The sequence below is a fragment of the Emys orbicularis genome, chromosome 4, assembly GCF_028017835.1.
Source record: "Emys orbicularis isolate rEmyOrb1 chromosome 4, rEmyOrb1.hap1, whole genome shotgun sequence".
Classification (NCBI taxonomy): Eukaryota; Metazoa; Chordata; order Testudines; family Emydidae; genus Emys; species Emys orbicularis.
In genome coordinates this window covers 105,281,837-105,301,894 of record NC_088686.1, presented here as the reverse complement: position 1 = coordinate 105,301,894, position 20,058 = coordinate 105,281,837, and positions in this window count along the sequence as shown.

The window sequence follows — 20,058 nt, the reverse complement described above, 5'->3', positions numbered from 1 at the left end:
GCCACCAGACTCCTTGTTGTTTTTGTAGATACAGACTAACACGGCTACCCCCTGATACTTGACACCAGTTCAGGTCTTCATATGGCAGAAGAGATTAAAGAGTTACAAATACAGTTCATGTCTTCATGCACCTGGGGCAACTGTAATAGAATCCTGCAAAAATGTACAGCTTGAAGTAAAAGAGGATCTTGCAAGCAAGGACACAGCTGGCATATTTTTTATGTAACAAGACAACCCAGTCCTGAATTTGCTTCTGAGTGTTAGCCAAGGAAGCCTATGCTAATATCAGACAGGTACAACACTCTTTAGCTTGCTCAGTCTCTCAGTGTTTTGGCAACTCAAACAATAATTCTCAAATTGTCTTCTTTTCCTACTCAAAAGGAATCATTAGGGCCACATTAATGTATATGGCCCTTAATTCCTAACTGATGTTGCTTGCAGGCTACACATCTACTGAGTAACTGAAGGCAAACAGGTCTTTCATAAGCTTACAGGGGTGATGTCTAAAAAGTGGTATTTTCCTCAGAGTTCTGTGCACCATTGGCAAAAATGGTTATGATTCCACCAGATCCAGAGAGAAAAAGCTTCCCCACCCCCTCAGTATTTTCACAACCGCATAAGGCAATATTTTCCACAGGCAAAATACTGCTTTCCTACCCAGCATGAACACTTTTCAAAGCTTAGCTCCCAAAGGCACCACTAGCCTAGATCTTAAGGCCTTGCAGGCCTATGCACAAGGAGCAGGAAAGCCTGAGGTTATTTTCCTGGAGTAATTTTATAATTGCCTTTGGCTCCTACTGTTTCCTTAGGAAGCTCTTAAGTGCTGATGGGCTGGTTGGGTTCTCAGTGGTGTCCTAACCTTTGGTTTACTTGGGAGTTGTAGTCTGCTGCAGTAGAAGTCCCAGAATTCCTACTTGGGGCTCCACTCAGTATAATGAGTGTTTAAACTGTCTAGTCATGTGGTGATTTTGTGACACAGATAAGGTCTAAGGATCAGGAGGAGCCCAAACTCACTTTCTTTTGGGACCTAATCAGAATCTGAACCCAAGTCTCCATGGAGAAAAGTCTAACACTACTTCCTTTCTTTGTACCAGTTCCTGACCTGAATGCTGGGTTCAAGCTTACTGGAAAGTCAGTTGAGAATTGTAAAGTGGCAACAAAAATAAAATAAACCAGCAAGTAAAATGCATGTTGTTCCTTCTTGTACTGTGGGCTTTCATTCTTACAGATTGTGTTCCCGAGATACCCTGACCAAAGGAACATGTGCGGGCTTCTGCAGATGTAGCAGCAGTAGCACAGCTGGATGTAATGCTATAGACATCTGGTTCACAGATGTTTGATTGTGTACTTGGTAGCTGGCCAGATTTTTGAAGGATCTGTTCAGTTTTTGGAGTGAGAGAGATTCAGAGAACAAGAGAAACGTCCACTGGTAGTAATAATCCTCCACACTCCTCTAAATGCCTGAATTAGACTTACTACTCTCACTTTCTCTGCTAGTCTAGTCACTATAGTTTTCCTTTTACCTTTTCCAGAACTCAGGATCCTGAAAAGAAGATTATTTGAGTTGGACTACATCAAGCACAAGGGGTGTCAGCTGAATAAAATTCTTTGATCTTCTGGAACGCTTGCTTTTGGCTTTTCAGCAATTTGTTCCAGAAAGGTTTAATCCAAAATCCACTGAAGAAAATGGAAAGACTTCATTGGGCTTTGTATCAGGCCCTAAAGAAACAGGAAATGAGTGCCCATCCTTAGCATTATTGTATTACTGCTGAATCTCTTCTCTTCTCACCCATCCCATTATTATAATAGATACACTGTTTGTGAGTGTTGCTTGGTGATCTATTTGCTAATATGGGTTCCACACTTGCCACAGCTTTTACTTTTGTTTCAGATACAGCACATAAATCATACATAAACATAAACCTGGAGTTTGGGGAAAGTAATCTCCAGCCTAGAATATACAGATCCAATTCTTAAGATTTCTAATGCTACAAGAAATGGCCACATTTGAATGGCTGTAATATTTCAGAGAGGGCTGGCACTCAGTACAATTTAGTTTAAAATTGATAAGAAATATTTCTAAATAGCTAGAGCGTCATTGCCTGGAGTGTCTAAACCAAAACAAGCATTTTAAAGGTTAGTAAATAAATTTCAAATAACAGGTTCCCTTTTACTGTGTCTCTTCTTTAGTAGTCATAAGGGACAGGGAATCTACGGCTGATTTTCAAAGGAGACTAAGGGAGTTGGGTGCCTAAATTGCTGCTTGGGTAATGAAGGAGATGTCAATGTTCCCATCTTAACCCTTTTCTGCAGTACACCTTTTCCCCTTGCCCAAATAACTAACATCAGACCAATTTTTGTTTCAGAATAGTTTAAATTTTGACTTCATATTCAGGCAGCACTCCTGAAATATGCACAGCTAAATCAAAGTATAAAGCATTTATATGTAATCATTTAAGTGTATTCATTGTGACTCTAATGCTCTCAGAGAAATCAATAAAATATATACACATTTAATAAATGAGGACTAAACCTATAGTTCTTACAAAGAAACAAATCTCCCATCAAAATCTTTCAGCTCAGATCTTCCATTCCAACCTCCCCTATCCTGCAAAACCATCATACTCCCAGATAATCCCGGCAAAATATGGCTGTTTTCCAACATCAGAGCTCCCCAAAACTAGAACCCAGCAGACACAGGGGGGAAGCAAGTTCCAAATCCAAGAACACCTTATATTGGAAAGCATTTAATGAGTTAATACTAGAGCTGCTTGGATGACAGAATTTCTATTCCATGGGAAATTCCAACATTTCAAAATTTGTTTTTGTTCTAAATCAGAACAAAAAGTCAAAATTTCTCCTGAAATGGAAATTCTGAAAATAATTGTTTCAGAAACATTACAGTAATGTCATAACATTATAAAAAAATTCAAAAAATAATATTTTAATATAATATTAAGTTTAAAACAAAATCAAAGTGATAAAGTCACCACAACATTTGTACCTTATTAGAATGAAATATTTCAACATTTATTGAAATGAAAAAGTCAAAACAATTCATTTAGACTTTTTCACATTGAAAATATTGTCCAAATGAACATCTTTCTGTGAAACATTTTTATTTTGAGGAAACTGCATTTTGTGACAGAAAACTCTTTTTGTTAATTTGTTTTTTTTTTGGACCAGCTCTAGTTAATACAGTTTGTTCCGCAGCTCCTGGAAGTAGTGCTGGCTCTTCAGTGTCATTTGTAATAAAGCACTAACCCTTGTCATCACACATGCTTCTCCGTGCTACTTCATCACGACACAACATAGTGTCAGACTGAAAAAAAAGGCAAAAATAAAAGACAGTGAGTTAAACTGCTTTGCAGCAGGGATTTGGTCTCATGACCCCAGGCACTAGAGCACACACCAGAACAGCTTACGTTGCTAGCACTGCACTGGAACCGAGGGAGATGAAGCAAGGCCCCTGAGAGGTATACCCGCAGACATGTCAAGTCTCATTCACTAGGTGTGAGACTCACTCATTAGCATGCTGTCTCACCCTCACACACATTACTAAGCTTATCTGACTCATTTTGAGTAAATATATAAAGATTTAAAATATTCTTTATTCAGGCGCTGAAACAGACAGCAATAAATCTGAGGCTTCAGGCACGGGGTTTAGAGCTTGGAAAGCTGCTTTCTAAGCTTGTGTACTGTGGTAACCAGGGAAACTACAGGCCCACGTTCTATATGTGCCCAAGAGGAGATAGGAGGCTACACAAGGGGGTTTGTGTGTGTGTGAATAGTTGACAGTCAAAATAATATGAGTTCACCCAAAAAATGAGCAGGACTTGATCAAAAGTTTGCAGGATCTGAAAAATACAGTTCAAAATTTAAACCACACTGGACAAATTCATATCCTCAGGGATCTCCAACCATCCAGGTTTTTGTTCCAACCAGCAAATAGTTGTTTTTATTAGAATCCATTGGTTTGCATTGCATATAGAATTCTCACATGCCCTAGACTTTAGTATGAATTAGGACATTTAAGTGTTTCACATGCAATATTAAGCAGTGTACATTTTAAAATAAACTATTAAGTGCTGGTTGGATTTGAAGTCTTAGACTACTGGATGCCGCCAAGGACCAAAGATGAGAGTCCCTGTCTTTAGCAATGACCTAATACATCACCTAGAAAGTCTCACTCTTTGCGGCTGTAAATCTCACTCTTAAAGACAGCCAACCCTTGGCATCTTTGCACCTGATGTGACCCACCTTTCTTTTTACAAGTTCTGGCCTAAATGCTAGAAGTCAGGTAGGAGGAGGTGGGTTTTGCTGGGAACTGAGCCTGGAGTGAAGAGAAGAACTGGACTGGAAGACAAATATAACATGCAGCTAGAAGGTATGGCTAGAGACTAATGGGAGGCCAGACAGAAGGAGAATTAAACTATGTGGAAAGGTACTTAATGAGTGTGCTAGTGTGGGAAGGATCTCATTATGCTGGGGAGAGGAAGATAGAAGAAGCAGCAGCTGTGAAGCCAGGCTCTAAGAATGGGGGACGTAGCAGAAAATCCAAACCATTAATGATGATACTTTTTGGAGAGATTTGGGGGAATTATTAGCTCTATTGCCTTAAAAATAGAATGTTTGTTTGTTAACTGTGTGCCAATCTCTGCTCTTAGTTACTGTAGTGTAAATACCAATTAACTACATTGTTACACATGTAACAGAGCAAGACTTGGCCCCCTGCATTTTATTTCCCTCCTGCTATTTCTGTGCTCTTCAGTGCTCCAGAAATAAAGCACATTCAGGGCAAGTGAAAATAACTAAAGCACAGTGGGAGGTCCCAGTCTGACACCCCTGGAAACTACAGTCCTCTAAAAAAAAGAACAGGAGTACTTGTGGCACCTTAGAGACTAGTCTCTAAGGTGCCACAAGTACTCCTGTTCTTTTTGCGGATACAGACTAACACGGCTGCTACTCTGAATACAGTCCTCTAGACAACTGAAGAAAAAGCACTGTAAGGCAGCAGCAATGCACGTTTCCTCACATTGCCCTGCCAATGTGCACCAAGTTGAACTAGAGGAACAACTGCTAAGACTGATAGTGGGATCCATTCAGACCTGGGCTTGCCTACTGCGACTGCAAGCAAGGGTGCCAGCTAGTGAAAGTTGTGGTGATGTAGACACTTGTACACCTTTAAAATGAGGGAATTGTGGCCCTGAAAATGTGTTAATTGGCTGCATACATAAAACATACATATTTTTGTCTAGTGGAGGACTGTCCACATCCCTTTTTAAGAATATGATACTAGAGTGATGAGCATGGACTAGAAACCTAGGTAGATGGAATATGATCTAAAACATAATGTTCCCTGTTGTTAGGATCCCAACATTGGCAGTCAAGCCCAAGGGTCAGAGCAGGGACAAACCTGAGGCTAGGAGTAACAGGGGAGTTCATAGTCATGGAGATCCAGGGCAGGGTCAATACCAAGTGTCAGAGTCTGAGACAAGTTTCTGGGTTCAAGTCAGGAGGCAAAGTCCAAATCAAGCTGAGGTCAAAGCCAGGAACTCAGGAACAGAAACTAACAGCAGCTACAGGAAAACCACAATATTGCCTGGACAGATCCTGAATCACCTCTTGAGTTTATATAGGGTAGGGAGCCAATCAGGAGCCATGAGGCTGCTGTCTGTCAAACTCTTGAGGCAGGACTTCCCAGGGTCTATGTCCATAGTGGGTCATGAGAAGTGGAGAGCAAACTAGTTACAGCTACCACTGGGTGGCAGCTTGAGGCTGCCAGCTACCTAATAGCTCTGCAGGCCTAGGTTCTAGACCTGTAGAGCCTTACATCTATCCTATAGTATAAGGAACAATTCTGTGGGAGTAAGGTGATCAACTAGATGATTCTAACTACCCTTATTTTCTTTGCTTAGATTACATTATCTAACTCAGAACATTGCCTAAAAGCCAAACCATATGGCCTAGATTCACTGATTGTGTCATAACTAGATGACTGCAGCAACAGAGCGGTTTGTAAAGTACTCTAATGGCTGCAGCAGAAACTGCACTGAAAGCTCCTTTAAGTCCCCTAAAAGTATCGATATAGTCTAATGATAGAAACTGAAACATCTTTATATGCCTGGAGTGAAATCCTGGCCCTATTGAAGTCAATGGAAGACTTCAACAAGGAAAAGATTTCACCCCGGTACGTAACACAGCAACTCTCCCCCTACAAGAGACTTCTAAATGACTTTGCTTGGTTACATCTTTTGTAAATCATCCAGCAATAGTCAGCCAATTGGAGGGTTTGAAGGGCTAAACAATCCAACAGTGCCTCTTGGAAAAGAGCTGTCATCTCATGCAATGGAACAGCTGACAGAGGAGGATAAGAGAGGTTCTCTCTCTGTCCTCTCTATACCCTCATTTATATTTATTTAAAAAAATATTAAAAATTATACAAAACTGGGAGTGGCTATGTTATATAATACAGTAATAACTGTTACCGTTAACATCTTCATTTAGATTAGCATGTTGTCATGTTTTCAAGAAGAATCTTCCCCTTTTAGTCTCATTCAGATGATTAATGTCATGACAGTCTAATATGAAAAGAAATACCATTGGGAGAAGTTATTTAATACATATAAAATACAACTTGGCTCTAAGAATTTTTTTTTTTTTCAAAAAATCTGTACAGTTATAACTAAAATGAGAAACAGCAAGCTCCTCTATTGTGTCACTGGAGTCTCCAAATCATTTGAGAGCTGTTCTTTTAAAGAGACGGGAAACCTACCAAAATACCAGATGTTTAATCAATACTCTCAACTTTCTGAAAGTCTAGAGATGAGGGGGAAATGTCAGTTGAATCATTCTGGAAAAGCAGATCTTTTGATTTCCAAAGTCTGCAATGCACAATATTGACAATCAAGAAAAGTTAGCATTTTTTTAAACTGTAAAACATGTAGAAAAAGGCCTCATGGTCTGCATAGCAAAAACATACTTTAATGGCTAGGAAAGAAAGACACCCAGTATTTTTTTTTAAATGCTTTGTTTGTCTGTTATAAAATATAGCATACATATCTTTTGTTATTTCCTAGTGGGATACCACCTTGGAAAGGAATGCATTTTGGGTTTTTAAAGATAAACAAACAAAAGTGAACTTTTCAGGGTCCTATATCTTAATAGAAATTTGCAAAATGCAAATCCTGCCAGCTAACTGAAAATGTATGGCAAAATATTATTTTAATTTGAAATGTGATGGATCTTCAGTCTCATTAATTTATAAAACAGATATATTCATGTTGGTTAATATCAGGCATCAGCCTGATTTAGTCTTTGTGTGGTATTTTTGTGCTGAAGACAAGAGGTTTCTGTTATATGTATTTTATCTTATTGTTGTCAGGTTTAACTCCTGGATATCCTATTCCCTCTAACAACAGACAACATATAGTGATTCAGATTGGGACTGGTGTTGCTTACTGTTGATTCGGAGTAAGCTCCTTCCAAAACTAGGTTAAAATGAACACTAAGAACTTAATTCAAATGGTTCTGTCTTTCTTTAAGTCATCACACATCTTGAGTGGACCTTATCCTGTTTTCTCATATTGAAATATGGTTACTTCAGTCATTTGATATTTTCCTCCACCACTGATAGTGCATCAGATGATATAATGACAGAAGTGCCTGTGACATTAGAAGTATTTTGATTATAACTACATTTAATTAGCAGGGTGGGTAAGGAACTTGTTCCTCATCCTGTCAAACAAATATACATAACCAGTTAAGTACCAGCATGAAGTACATATGTTCAGTACTTCTTGCTGTGTCTTTTTAAAATTGTTTCCAACAGAAATGAAGATCAATAATTTACACATTGTACTATAGCTCTGAGTTTCTGTTTGTTAATATAGGCATAAGTGCTTTGCTGAATAGTGATGGACTGAACTATGGCCTTGTCTACACTACGGGGGTAAATCGACCTCAGTTACGCAACTCCAGCTATGTGCCCTTGTTCCTGTGAAGTACCGGAATCAATGGGAGAGCAATCTGCAGTCGATTTAGCGGGTCTTCACTAGACCCGGTAAATCAACCCCCGATGCATCGATAACCACAGGGTCGATCCCCGGTAACTTCAAATCTCTTAGGTAATGTAAAAAACAAACTATTTCTTCTCATATCAAATGGGCACATTATCAGTCTCCGAATGTTTCCTTTTGAGACTAGGACTAAGGGAAATATGTTACCATTTTTAAGTATGGGTACACCAAGCAGTTATTAGAAGTCACAGCCTTTGCATAGTAGGTTTGGCTTACTTTTTAATGCCAGATATTATTACCTTAGCAGTATTAAAAGCTAGAAATCTTGAAACTGGTGTTCTTCGGCAGTAACTCTTAAGTATATGTGTCAACAGTCTTGGTTTAGGTGTTTTTATTTTATGCATATTTGTATAATGGGTGAAACAGATTTAGCACAAAAAAGATTTTTGAAGTTTTTCCATTTAAAGCTCACCATGGATATTTTTACTTGCCCGTATTCAGGACATTTTTTCAAGAGTCTAATTTTTTTCCTTTTCATGTAATTTTTCCTTAAAAAACAAAACAAAAAAGAGCACAAATTTGAGATTGTTTTACAAGTAAACTCAAAGGCCTACACCGATCTGGGACTTGATTGCATCACCTCACCACTGATTCAGGACCATGCCCAAGTCACTTAATTGTCAAGTTTTGGATCAGTTCTTATTTCATACAAGCCTTTCATCCCATGTCCAGTATTAAACCTGATGTACTATGTTACAATCAACAAGTGTTAGAGGAGCAAATGCAGTATAAGGCACTTAGCATTAGTATTATCAATATTGATAAATGCAAAGTACTGCACACTGGAAAACATAATCCCAACTATACATACAAAATGATGGGATCTAAAGTAGCTGTTACCACTCAATAAATAGATGTTGGAGTCATTGTGGATAGTTCTCTGGAAACATCTGCTCAATGTGCAGCAGCAGTCCAAAAAGCTAACAGAATGGCAGGAACCATTAGGAAAGGGACAGATAATGAGACAGAAAATATAATAATGCCACTATATAAATCCAGGGTACTCCCACCCCTTGAATATTGAGTGCAGTTCTGGTGACACCATCTCAAAAAAAGATACATTAGAATTGTAAAAGGTACAGAGAAGGGCAACAAAAATTATTAGGGATATGGAGCAACTTCCATATGAGAAGAGAGAAAAAAGACTGGGATTGTTCAGCTTGGAAAAGAGATGACTAAGGGAGGATATGATAGAGGTCTCTAAAATCATAAATGGTGTGGAGAAAGTGAATAAGAAGTTGTTATTTACTCCTTCACATAACATAAGAACCAGGGGCCACCCAATGAAATTAACAGGCATCGGGTTTAAAACAAAGAAAGTACTTCTTCACAGATCACACAATCACTCTGTGGAACTTGTTGCCAGGGGATGTTGTGAAAGCCAAAACTATAACAGGGTTCAAAAAAAGAAATAGAGAAGTTCATGGGGGATAGGTCCATCAATGGCTATTAGCCAAGATGCTCAGGGATGCAACCCCAAACTCTGGGTGTCCCTCGTCTCTGACTGCCAAAAGTTGGGAATGGGTGACAGGGGATGAATCACTCGATGATTGTCTGTTCTGTTCATTCCCTCTGAAGCACCTGGCATTGGCTACTATAAGAAGACAGGACTCTGGGCTAGATGGACCATTGGTCTGACCCAGTATGGCCATTCTTATGTTATGTTCTTATTTTTATTGCAGAAGCACCTAATGGACCCCAACTCAGATAGGGGCCTCATTATACAAGTAAAATGTATTTGCTGTACAAATACATAGAAAGAGACAATCCCTATGCCTTCCAGTTTAAATAGACAAGATGGACAAAGGGTGGGGGAAAGGAAGTATTATTATGTACACTTTACAGATGGGGAACTGAGGCACAGAGCGATCCAGTTCACATAGGAAATATGCAGCAGAATCAAGAAGCGAATCTAGATCTCTGAAGGGCATGTCTACAGGGGATACTCAGGAATGTTAAGGTGAATCACCTAATGGTGTAAAGTCAATGCACATAAGTTAAAGTGTGTTAAACCCCATGTGGATGCTCTCATTTAGGAGTAAAGTAGCATTAGTTTGCTGTAACTCCAAGGAGGATTAAGTTACAATGAACAACCCATTGACTTCACACCTTCAGTTGATTTGCCTTAACTTTCCTGAGTGTGTACACATACGCTAGGTCTTAGTCCAATGCCTGAAATACAAGATCAACTTTCTATTGCACAGTATTATAATTCATCACTGCTTTCTTTTCTGGTGACTTGGAGCCCAGTCCTGTGAGATAATGAACAGCTTCAAGTCCCCTTTAAATCAATGGGAGTCAAGAAAATCAGCACTACAGAGGAACTTTGATTTGTAAAGATGCTCTACAATTCTTTCTGTGTTGTGACAAGATTAGACTTTACACCTTTGCTATAAGCCTATAAAGAAAGAAAACAGATCATCAGTCACCCGGTAATTATATAGCAACTGCAAGGCCATTTAGTTACTGTGGGCTAAGCAATAGAATGATTAATAATTTAACCAATTACCATTCATTATAATATCTAATTTGGCATTTGACGATCCACAGGGGTCTTACCTGCCTCTTTACATACCCAACATTTAATGTTGCCATAGCAGTGCTGTTCACACCTCTCCAGCTTAACTTGTGTCAGTTTCCAGTTTAAACTCCTATTTTTGGAAATATCAAGATAAGGTTTACAAAGGAAGTGCAAATTATATAATGCCCTGTCAAAGAACATTTTTACGGCACCCATCCATCCTGACAGTTGTATTATTGCCTTCTCCCTTGGTCCAAAACCTGCTTTCCATCTGCTGTATTTATTTTACTGCTACACTGAAGATATGAGTGATGAGATAAGGCTTTGCTGATTAGAGGCTGAAATTTACTGCAGTTGCACTTTGGTACAACTTTGAATGATGGTATTTGGTATATTTTTCAAAATGGAAAACTTAAGCATAATGACAGTTTTCTTGGTGTTTTTAAATGACTACAATCAGTCATTATAGTCACATCTGGAAGGTAAATATCTAGTAACATATTGAAAATATCAGTCGAACAGTGTGCAGTACTTTTTTAAGAGAGTCCATTCAGACTGACATGGCACAAGAATATTGTTTCCTGGGACAGAAAATAAAATTGCATAAATAGGATTTGAGGTAATCAGAGGAGTTAGGGCCTGATTTAAAGTCCACTGAAGTAAACAAAAAGAACAGGAGTACTTGTGGCACCTTAGAGACTAACAAATTTATTTGAGCATAAGCTTTCGTGGGCTACAGCCCACTTCATCGGATGCATAGACTGGAACATACAGCAAGAAGATATTTATACATACAGAGTACATGAAAAGGTTCTTACAGAGGCCTCTTACAGTTGGTATGGCTACTTCCACCTTTTCATGTTCTCTGTATGTATAAATATCTTCTTGCTGTATGTTCCAGTCTATGCATCCAATGAAGTCGGCTTATGCTCAAATAAATTTGTTAGTCTCTAAGGTGCCACAAGTACTCCTGTTCTTTTTGCAGATACAGACTAACACGGCTGCTACTCTGAAACCTCAAGTAAACAAGTATCTTTCTATTGATTTCAGTGGGCTTTGGATCAAGCCTTTACTGAGGCCTCACAAGAGATTTGGATAAGAGAACGGGGTCAATAGGATTTTATTTTAGTGAATGTACAGTGTGTACACATATATGTGTGCACACACACACACAAAATTTGTTCTTTAACATAGAAATCTACGTTGTTAAAGAGCACGTCGTCTGGATTTCCAGAAATTGGGTACTTGATTAATTTAGACTAGTGCAAAACATTTTCAAGCAATTCAAAACTATGGGAAACTTTTCCAATTTTCGGTAGAGAAAGGGCCAAACTAAAACCCTAGGTCAGATCACTTCTGGATTTGTAAATCCTAATTTTACATCTGGTCCCTGTCTATAATCAGCTGAGCCAGCAAACAAACAAACAAACTACCCTGGAGCTTAACATTCAAGAACTTTGGGAAACTATCTTCCATTCTATGCATCCGATGAAGTGGGCTGTAGCCCACGAAAGCTTATGCTCAAATAAATTTGTTAGTCTCTAAGGTGCCACAAGTCCTCCTTATCTTTGGATGCAAACTTTGGAATTCTGGTGCATCTATAATTTCTAGTTTTGTTACAAATCCAAAAACTCAGAGCAGGTTTGCTCTGAGTTACAATTTCAAGGAACCATTTTTTGCTAACCTGGTGGCAGTTTTGATCAAACATGGGCTGATTTGTGGTTTAGTAAAAACTATGTGAAACTCATGGTTGTACAGTTTTGATGTGAAACCAGGAGAAATTCACCATTTCAAGGTTTCACTTGGAGATTTCAGATTGAAACTCATCATAAAATGGGGGATGTGACCTCTCAGAAACTGAAACTGAAAGGAAAATTCTTACAAACCTCTATGAAGCAAAACCAACTTATTCAAATGCCATGTGACATACTAAGGATCTTCAGATCATAGCGTATTATGTTAAGGGAGTAAATCCTTTGTGCTGCTCTGCAGAATTAAGCCTTCTCATGTCGGAGGTGAAAGTGCAGAATGGTGTTACATCATCCCAAAATAAGGCGGGATGATAATGTTTCCTGTGAGAAAACAGTTTCTGCAATCTGGTGTAAAATCACACGGCACCAAACAGGGTCATATCTCACATCATCCTTAAAATGTATGCTCTATATTAAAATAATAATATAATGATATTATTTAAATAGAGGTCTTTGAGGAACATTTACTGATAGTGCTCGCTAGACTATTCTGGGCCAAATTAAGACAACAGGCCAAGTTGTGCCTTTGTTTATAATCCATGCATTTAACCCGATGATTTAAGTGGGTTGTACAAGGCGCAATGGCTTGTGTTGGACTCCAGCACTAGTGCTAACAGAGAAAGAAGAAATGGACTGAAAGGATATTTATTTAAAAGGGGAAAAGAGAAGAGATAGACAGGAAACACAGATTTTAAACAACAGAATAGTATGGGATAGCTCTTCCCCAAACTCTTTTTTTGGCTCAAGAACTGCTAGCAGGTGGCACATATGTGACTGTCTGGTCATCAGTCAGACCAGAACTTTTGCTAGAATTCCTTAAATTAGATGTATCTCAGAGGAACCATAGAAGGTAATTATGATAGGTACTTAAGCAAATGGACTGTTAATAACCAGATAGAGGTGATAAGCCTCCCAGGCCAGCTGGAGACTTCTGCTAGAGAAGGAGAGAGGGAGAATGACTGAGCGAGAAAAGGGAAGCTGTAGCATACAGACTGACCCTGTTGTACAGAACTACTGAAATCCACACACAATGGTATCAATGCTGGGGCTGCAATAGGGCTGTCTTCAGTCTTCTGTTTCTAGAATGTTGGCTGAAAGTTATTCATCCACTGTCCTTTACTAGAAGGATTAACTGTCTTTATATTTAAAGCTAATATATGGCTTTTCTTTGAGAAGTATCCTGTTCTATCCCATATATTCTCTGGCTACAAGGAATTACAGCTTTCATCCCCTCACATCCTACAGTCCTTAGAGGTTTTGCCTGACATCTCTTTTAGTCACATATTCCCCAAAGTTTGGGAGCATTAGGAAACAGTTTCAGTGCAATCCTTTATATTAGTTGGATCCAGCTGTGAAATATGGATCCAGATCCTGGTTTGGGTTCTAAAATCACCAATATTTTGGGGGTGTTTGGATCTGGGATTTGGACCTATCACTATATTTTTTTAAAAATAACACATTATACAGAGAACAGAAAGGAATCTAGGATGAAATGATGAACACAGCATGTCAGCATTATTATAATATCACAATCATAATTTGTTATCTTAATCTGAAAAGCAATCAGCTTGTATGAGAGTTGGTACTATGCCTCTAATGGTGTGTCTACACTGCAAAAAGAGACCCAGGCAGTGAGTCTCAAAGCCCAGGTCAGCTGACTTGGGCTTACACTATGGGGCTAAAAATACCAGTGTAGACGTTTGATCTTAGGCTGGAGCTGGGCTCTGAAACCTAATGGTGGGGTGGGGGCTTGGAGCCTGGGCTCCAGTCAGAGCCTGAACATCTACACTTCTATTTTTGGCCCCTTAGCACAAGCCCTGAGAGTCTGCTTCATTTGATCCAGGCTCTGAGACTCGCTGCTGCGGGTTGGTTTTTTTCTTTTTTCTTTTCTTCTGTTTTTTTGCAGTGTAGATGTACCCTGAGAGGTCCTGCAGTGCTACAGGGGCTTGGAGGCTGCTACAGTGGCCGGGAGAAGCCCCTGGCATTACTTAGCCCTGAGGGCTGTCTGAGTTATGGAAGCCTCCCCAATGGGCTGCAGCACTGCATGGAGTCTCAGCAGTGCTCTGCGCTTTGTCCACAGCCCTCACACATCCAGCCCCACAGGTGGCACACTGCGTATGCCAGGGCTTGTGAGGGGGTCTGTGGAGGGCAGCCTTATGGCTGTCTCCACCATGGCTGCTTTGGGCAAATCTTCCCCTGGCTGGACCTACGGCTTTTGGGGTCCCTTTATGCCCCCTAACCCTTTTATGCCGTGTAAAGAACCAGCGTTGAGGCTCGGCTCTCACTCCTCATATTTAGTAGACTCAGTATTGGCTATGTTACTTTTGTTCAAATAATATCGATCTGCTGCATTTTGTTTAGTTCCTTTTCTCTTCGGTCATATTTAAAATGTAATTCAACATCCATTTCTCACTCCATTATAAACTCCCGTTCCTAAGAACTGCATTAGTAAAAAGTAGATATTTATTGGGTTTGTTTCAACAACTGTCATGTATAACCAGGTACTATACATGTCAATTCAAAGGTCATTTTAAAAATACAAAGGTGCAAACTTTAATGCCATATATATTTCAAGCCAAATAAGGCTCAGATTGAGCTGAGACGTGATGGTACAGTACGCTAGCAGCTCTCCCAACCTCCTATCCTGTTCTCCTGAATCTCAGATTCACAAAAAATAAGTAAGTCTCTAGCTGTTAAGGCTGCAGAAGTGAACAGAGTATAACTAATGCAGAGATGGGTCTTCAGAGAGTCTGTAACAATAGCTAGTGAGGACCTGTCCCATTCATCTTAGTGAGGAGTTAAATCAGATGCTTGGTAATGATAATTTAAACATCACTTTTACTTCATTCCTCATGTAATACTGGAGATGGAAGATCAAAGATCTGCACAATTTACTGTGAGTGTCTCATTTTGGTGGCATGAGTGGCTTTGGAGAGACCATCATTTAGTTATTTTCTGCAACTGAGGAGCCAAGCCCAAGGAGCCTAGCAGAGACCATGAGCTGTGAGAAGCTCGAGAATTGGAGTCATCTTAGATGTTAGCTGCTAAAACTGCAGAAGTCTCAAGTGAGCATGTGTGAACTGCAATTTTTCAAAAGTTTACAACTTGGACAAATTTGGGTGGATTTTTTATGAGGAGGGCAAAAGACACATCTCTGTCATGAAGGCTGCCTCCCAGCCAAATGTCAAGTCCCTTCTTCAAAGCATGAGGGCATTAGAGCTGTTCAAAGAAAAGGTTGCCAACAATTTTTAACATGGAAAAAAACAACATACTTTCTCATTCACAGAAATTGATCAATGAATTTTACTGCAATTTTCCCAAAACATTCAGCCTGAGGGCAACATGTAGCACGTACAATGTCAGTGCAAATGGCTAAAGTCTGCCAAAGTTATAAGCAACTGAAAATGCGGTCTAATAATGGGTGGCACTACCAGCCCTGCCTATAATGCACGCGTGCACGCACACACACACACACACACACACATGCCTGACTAACCTAATTGCCTTCTATGAGGAGATAACTGGGTCTGTGGATGAGGGGAAAGCAGTGGATGTGTTATTCCTTGACTTTAGCAAAGCTTTTGATACGGTCTCCCACAGTATTCTTGCCAGCAAGTTAAAGAAGTATGGGCTGGATGAATGAACTATAAGGTGGATAGAAAGCTGGCTAGATCGTCGGGCTCAACGGGTAGTGATCAACGGCTCTATGTCTAGTTGGCAGCCGGTTTCAAGCGGAGTGCCCCCAGGATCGGTCCTGGGGCCGGTTTTGTTCAATATCTTCATTAACGATCTGGAGGATGGCGTGGACTGCACTCTCAGCAAGTTTGCAGATGACACTAAACTGGGAGGAGTGGTAGATACGCTGGAGGGTAGGGATAGGATACAGAGGGACCTAAACAGATTGGCGGACTGGGCCAAAAGAAACCTGATGAGGTTCAACAAGGACAAGTGCAGAGTCCTGCAGTTAGGACGGAAGAATCCCATTCACTGTTACAGACTAGGGACCGAGTGGCTAGGCAGCAGTTCTGCAGAAAAAGACCTAGGGGTTACCGTGGACGAGAAGCTGGATATGAGTCAACAGTGTGCCCTTGTTGCCAAGAAGGCAAACAGCACTTTGGGCTGTATAAGTAGGAGCATTGCCAGCAGATCGAGGGACGTGATCATTCCCCTCTATTCAGCATTGGTGAGGCCTCACCTGGAGTACTGTGTCCAGTTTTCGGCCCCACACTACAAGAAGGATGTGGAAAAATTGGAAAGAGTCCAGCAGAGGGCAACAAAAATGATTAGGGGGCTGGAGCACATGAGTTATGAGGAGAGGCTGAGGGAACTGGGATTGTTTAGTCTGCAGAAGAGAAGAATGAGGGGCGATTTGATAGCTGCTTTCAACTACCTGAGGGGGGTTCCAAAGAGGATGGAGCTCGGTTGTTCTCAGTGGTAGCAGATGACAGAACAAGGAGTAATGGTCTCAAGTTGCAGTGGGGGAGGTTTAGGTTGGATATTAGGAAAAAAAATTTCACTAGGAGGGTGGTGAAGCACTGGAATGGGTTACCTAGGGAGGTGGTGGAATTTCCTTCCTTAGAGGTTTTTAAGGTCAGGCTTGACAAAGCCCTGGCTGGGATGATTTAGTTGGGATTAGGTCCTGCTTTGAGCAGGGGGTTGGACTAGATGACCTCCTGAGGTCCCTTCCAACCCTGATATTCTATGATTCTATGATTCTATGACATCGATATTACAATGGTAAGGTGAAGAAAATGAAAACACAAGTTGATCTTGGATTATACTTTGAAAGTTTAAAATGTTGCTGGAATTATATAGGACATACTGAGGTTAATATATCTCGAGTATAAATATCTAAAACCTTTGGCTCCCATTATTCTTTCGAATTGCCAAAATCAATGTATCTAGTTATGTGTTCCAGGTTTGCCGGGCTTTCCTTGGAAAAAAGACAGGGAAAACTGTCATACGTGTATCAACAGTAACACGAAGCCCCAAATCTCTTTGCATCAGCACAATGTAGCCAAGCAGCATATCCAGTAGTGATATAATTATGCTAAGATATCATTGATCCCAGAAACACAGAATACTATAGGCAGTGCTCCATTTCAAATGGCAGCATCTATCAGTTTAATGGTAGCTCAGGTCACCTAAATATTTGATGCTCCTGTATCCTGCACTCTCCAACACACTGGCTAGTCTGTTGTTCCCCTTACAAACCTCAGTTAGAGTGCACCCATAATTTTCTAAGGTAGATGCACAATATAATCACTAACATAGCAGACACAGAGAGTTAGAAATAGTCTCATGAAGAACAAAATGATGTTGTTCCCTCGAAACTGAAATTGTACCACGGAGTACATAGCCTGTACCTTTAGTAACAGGGTGGCAGTGTTTGTCTGAACCACCCAGCCTTCTGTGAAACTGCTCATCCTGCTGGAAAAGGAATATTTTGAAATTATTGTTTTGTTAATAAGCCAGGAGTGGCAACTTTATTTTGACGATGTGAGTGAACTGTGTTGTTTGGGGTGAGGTTGCCACTCACTTATACCTCTATAAACCTATGTGCCTCTATTTACAAAGATGGGATTTTTGTTTTGCTTCGTTTCATTTCCCCAATGACTTCAATAGGTGCAAGCACCTAAAGCCCCTTCATTAATACAAAACTCCCACTGACTTCTCGATATGTGGAACTATTATAAGATGATAATAGCCTGATGGGCAGCACTAAGACAATTCTCTTGAGGCTCCTAATAGTTCGTACAGTTGTTTTCCCACCCACTCACACCTGGAAGCAAACAATCCCAACATGGCAGAAATTGAGGATATATTTTAAAAGAATAGAACCTCCATGAAATTTATGGAATCCATGATGCTCATACCAAACATTCATCCCTAGTTGTTTTTCCCTTTTTAATTTCCAATAATCTATATTTAAAGGGTAATTTCCAGGAGTATAAAAGTCAGGAAATGGCACCAAAGCAAAGCTTAAGTATTTGTTAACTATCAAATCCATTTAATGGGCCAAGTACTGGCTCTGATCCCTCTGTAGTACAGATGCAGGCTGAAGCTGCACGGCCTGCTTGTGCGACACACACAAGAACACCTCTCTTATCTAGAGGGGTTCACACCCACATAACAGCTAGGTCCCATATCCAGGGACAGAATCTGTGACTCCACCTCCCCTTAATCGGAGAGGTGAATTTGGAGAGGTATCGTGCACATGCAGTGCCTCCCTGAGTCCATAAATGGAAAGGAAAGTTGGGGGGGAGGGAAATCATCTCCGCTTCTGATGGATGGTCACCTGTGGAGAACTTTAGAATGGTTGCCTGCCCAAAGATGGATCTCCCAGCTGACTTGATGGTGCTGCCAGCTGGAAGAGAAGATAGGTCTGCCAGGGCAAAAATTTGTCATTCTACTCCCCACCCAACCCTCATCCTCTACAACATGAGAAACAGAGTGGAAGAGCAGAAAGACCCATTCCATAGCCCAACAGAATGTAGCAAGAATGAGGGGAGCATGAATATTCTATGTTCTTTCCTCCCAGCCAGTTCCATAGGGGTTACTACAGCATCAGGGGGCAGCGATAAGAGAGGTACCGGATATGCAGTGGGCTGGGAGAATAAGGAAGCACCTTTGCAGTGAAGCCAACTAGTATTTGGCCCCATGCCAGTATTCTTCAAAACTACAGACCATATTCCTTTTAGAAGACAAGGAAAAAAAGAAGATCCTATAAGCTGAAATATTTCATATAAAAACTTAACAGCTTTCATCCTGAAGGATCACACAGTGCTTTATAGCTATATACATGCAGCACCCTCTGAAGCACAGCTACCTCTGAGGTGAAGAGTGTTCACATACCAGTGTATAGCATGCTGCACATGACAGTGGGTAGGGAACATTTTTTCCCAAGGAGGCTGGGGCAAACCCCCTTATATGAAAACATGATACGGTTCTGTACAGTCACATTGTGAAAGGCCCTTACATGATTGGGGGCGGGGGGAGGGAGGCAGAGGAAACAAAGAGCCTTCCACACTTGCATAACAAAGACCTGCTCAAGCTGCAGAACCTGTGCTTAAGGGAGGGAGGGCTCCCCAGCATATCCACAAAGGCACATGGCACCCCAAAGGAGGGAGGCAAGTACCCTGCCAGCCCCGTGACCCCTCACATGGGTCCCAAGAATGGTCCAACCTCATCAGCTGAGTCAGCATAAAGTATAGTGAAGACTCCCCTCTGCATTAGGCTCTTTTGATCAGTATCTAAATGCCACAGTTTGGCCCCGATGTCCAAGCAGAATAGCCAACACTTCAGTTTTTAAGATCCAGTGAACACAGACACATGCAGACTGTCTAAACTATCTCCCACTGTTACTTATTCTCTATTTCAACTTTGTGTGTTTCTTGCAGAGTTTTAAGAAAAAGGCATCTTGATTTTTTTTTTTAACAGAATTTATTTCCTCAGAGGCAGATGGTGCCTGTCACATGTATTCTATGCTTTCCCTTTTACATTGCTAACAGTATAAACCCTGGGTTTCCAGGGAAATATATCATGAATAAACTTTATTTTCTGGTTTTGTTTGAGTGTTGAATTGCAAGTGTATTATTTTCTGTTTCCCCCAAGAGGTTAGTTCAAAACCAACTTCCTCAGTGGGGCTGACTAGCACAGCAGTAGTATTTATGCACGCCTCTCACCTTTTCAGGATTTGATCTAAATG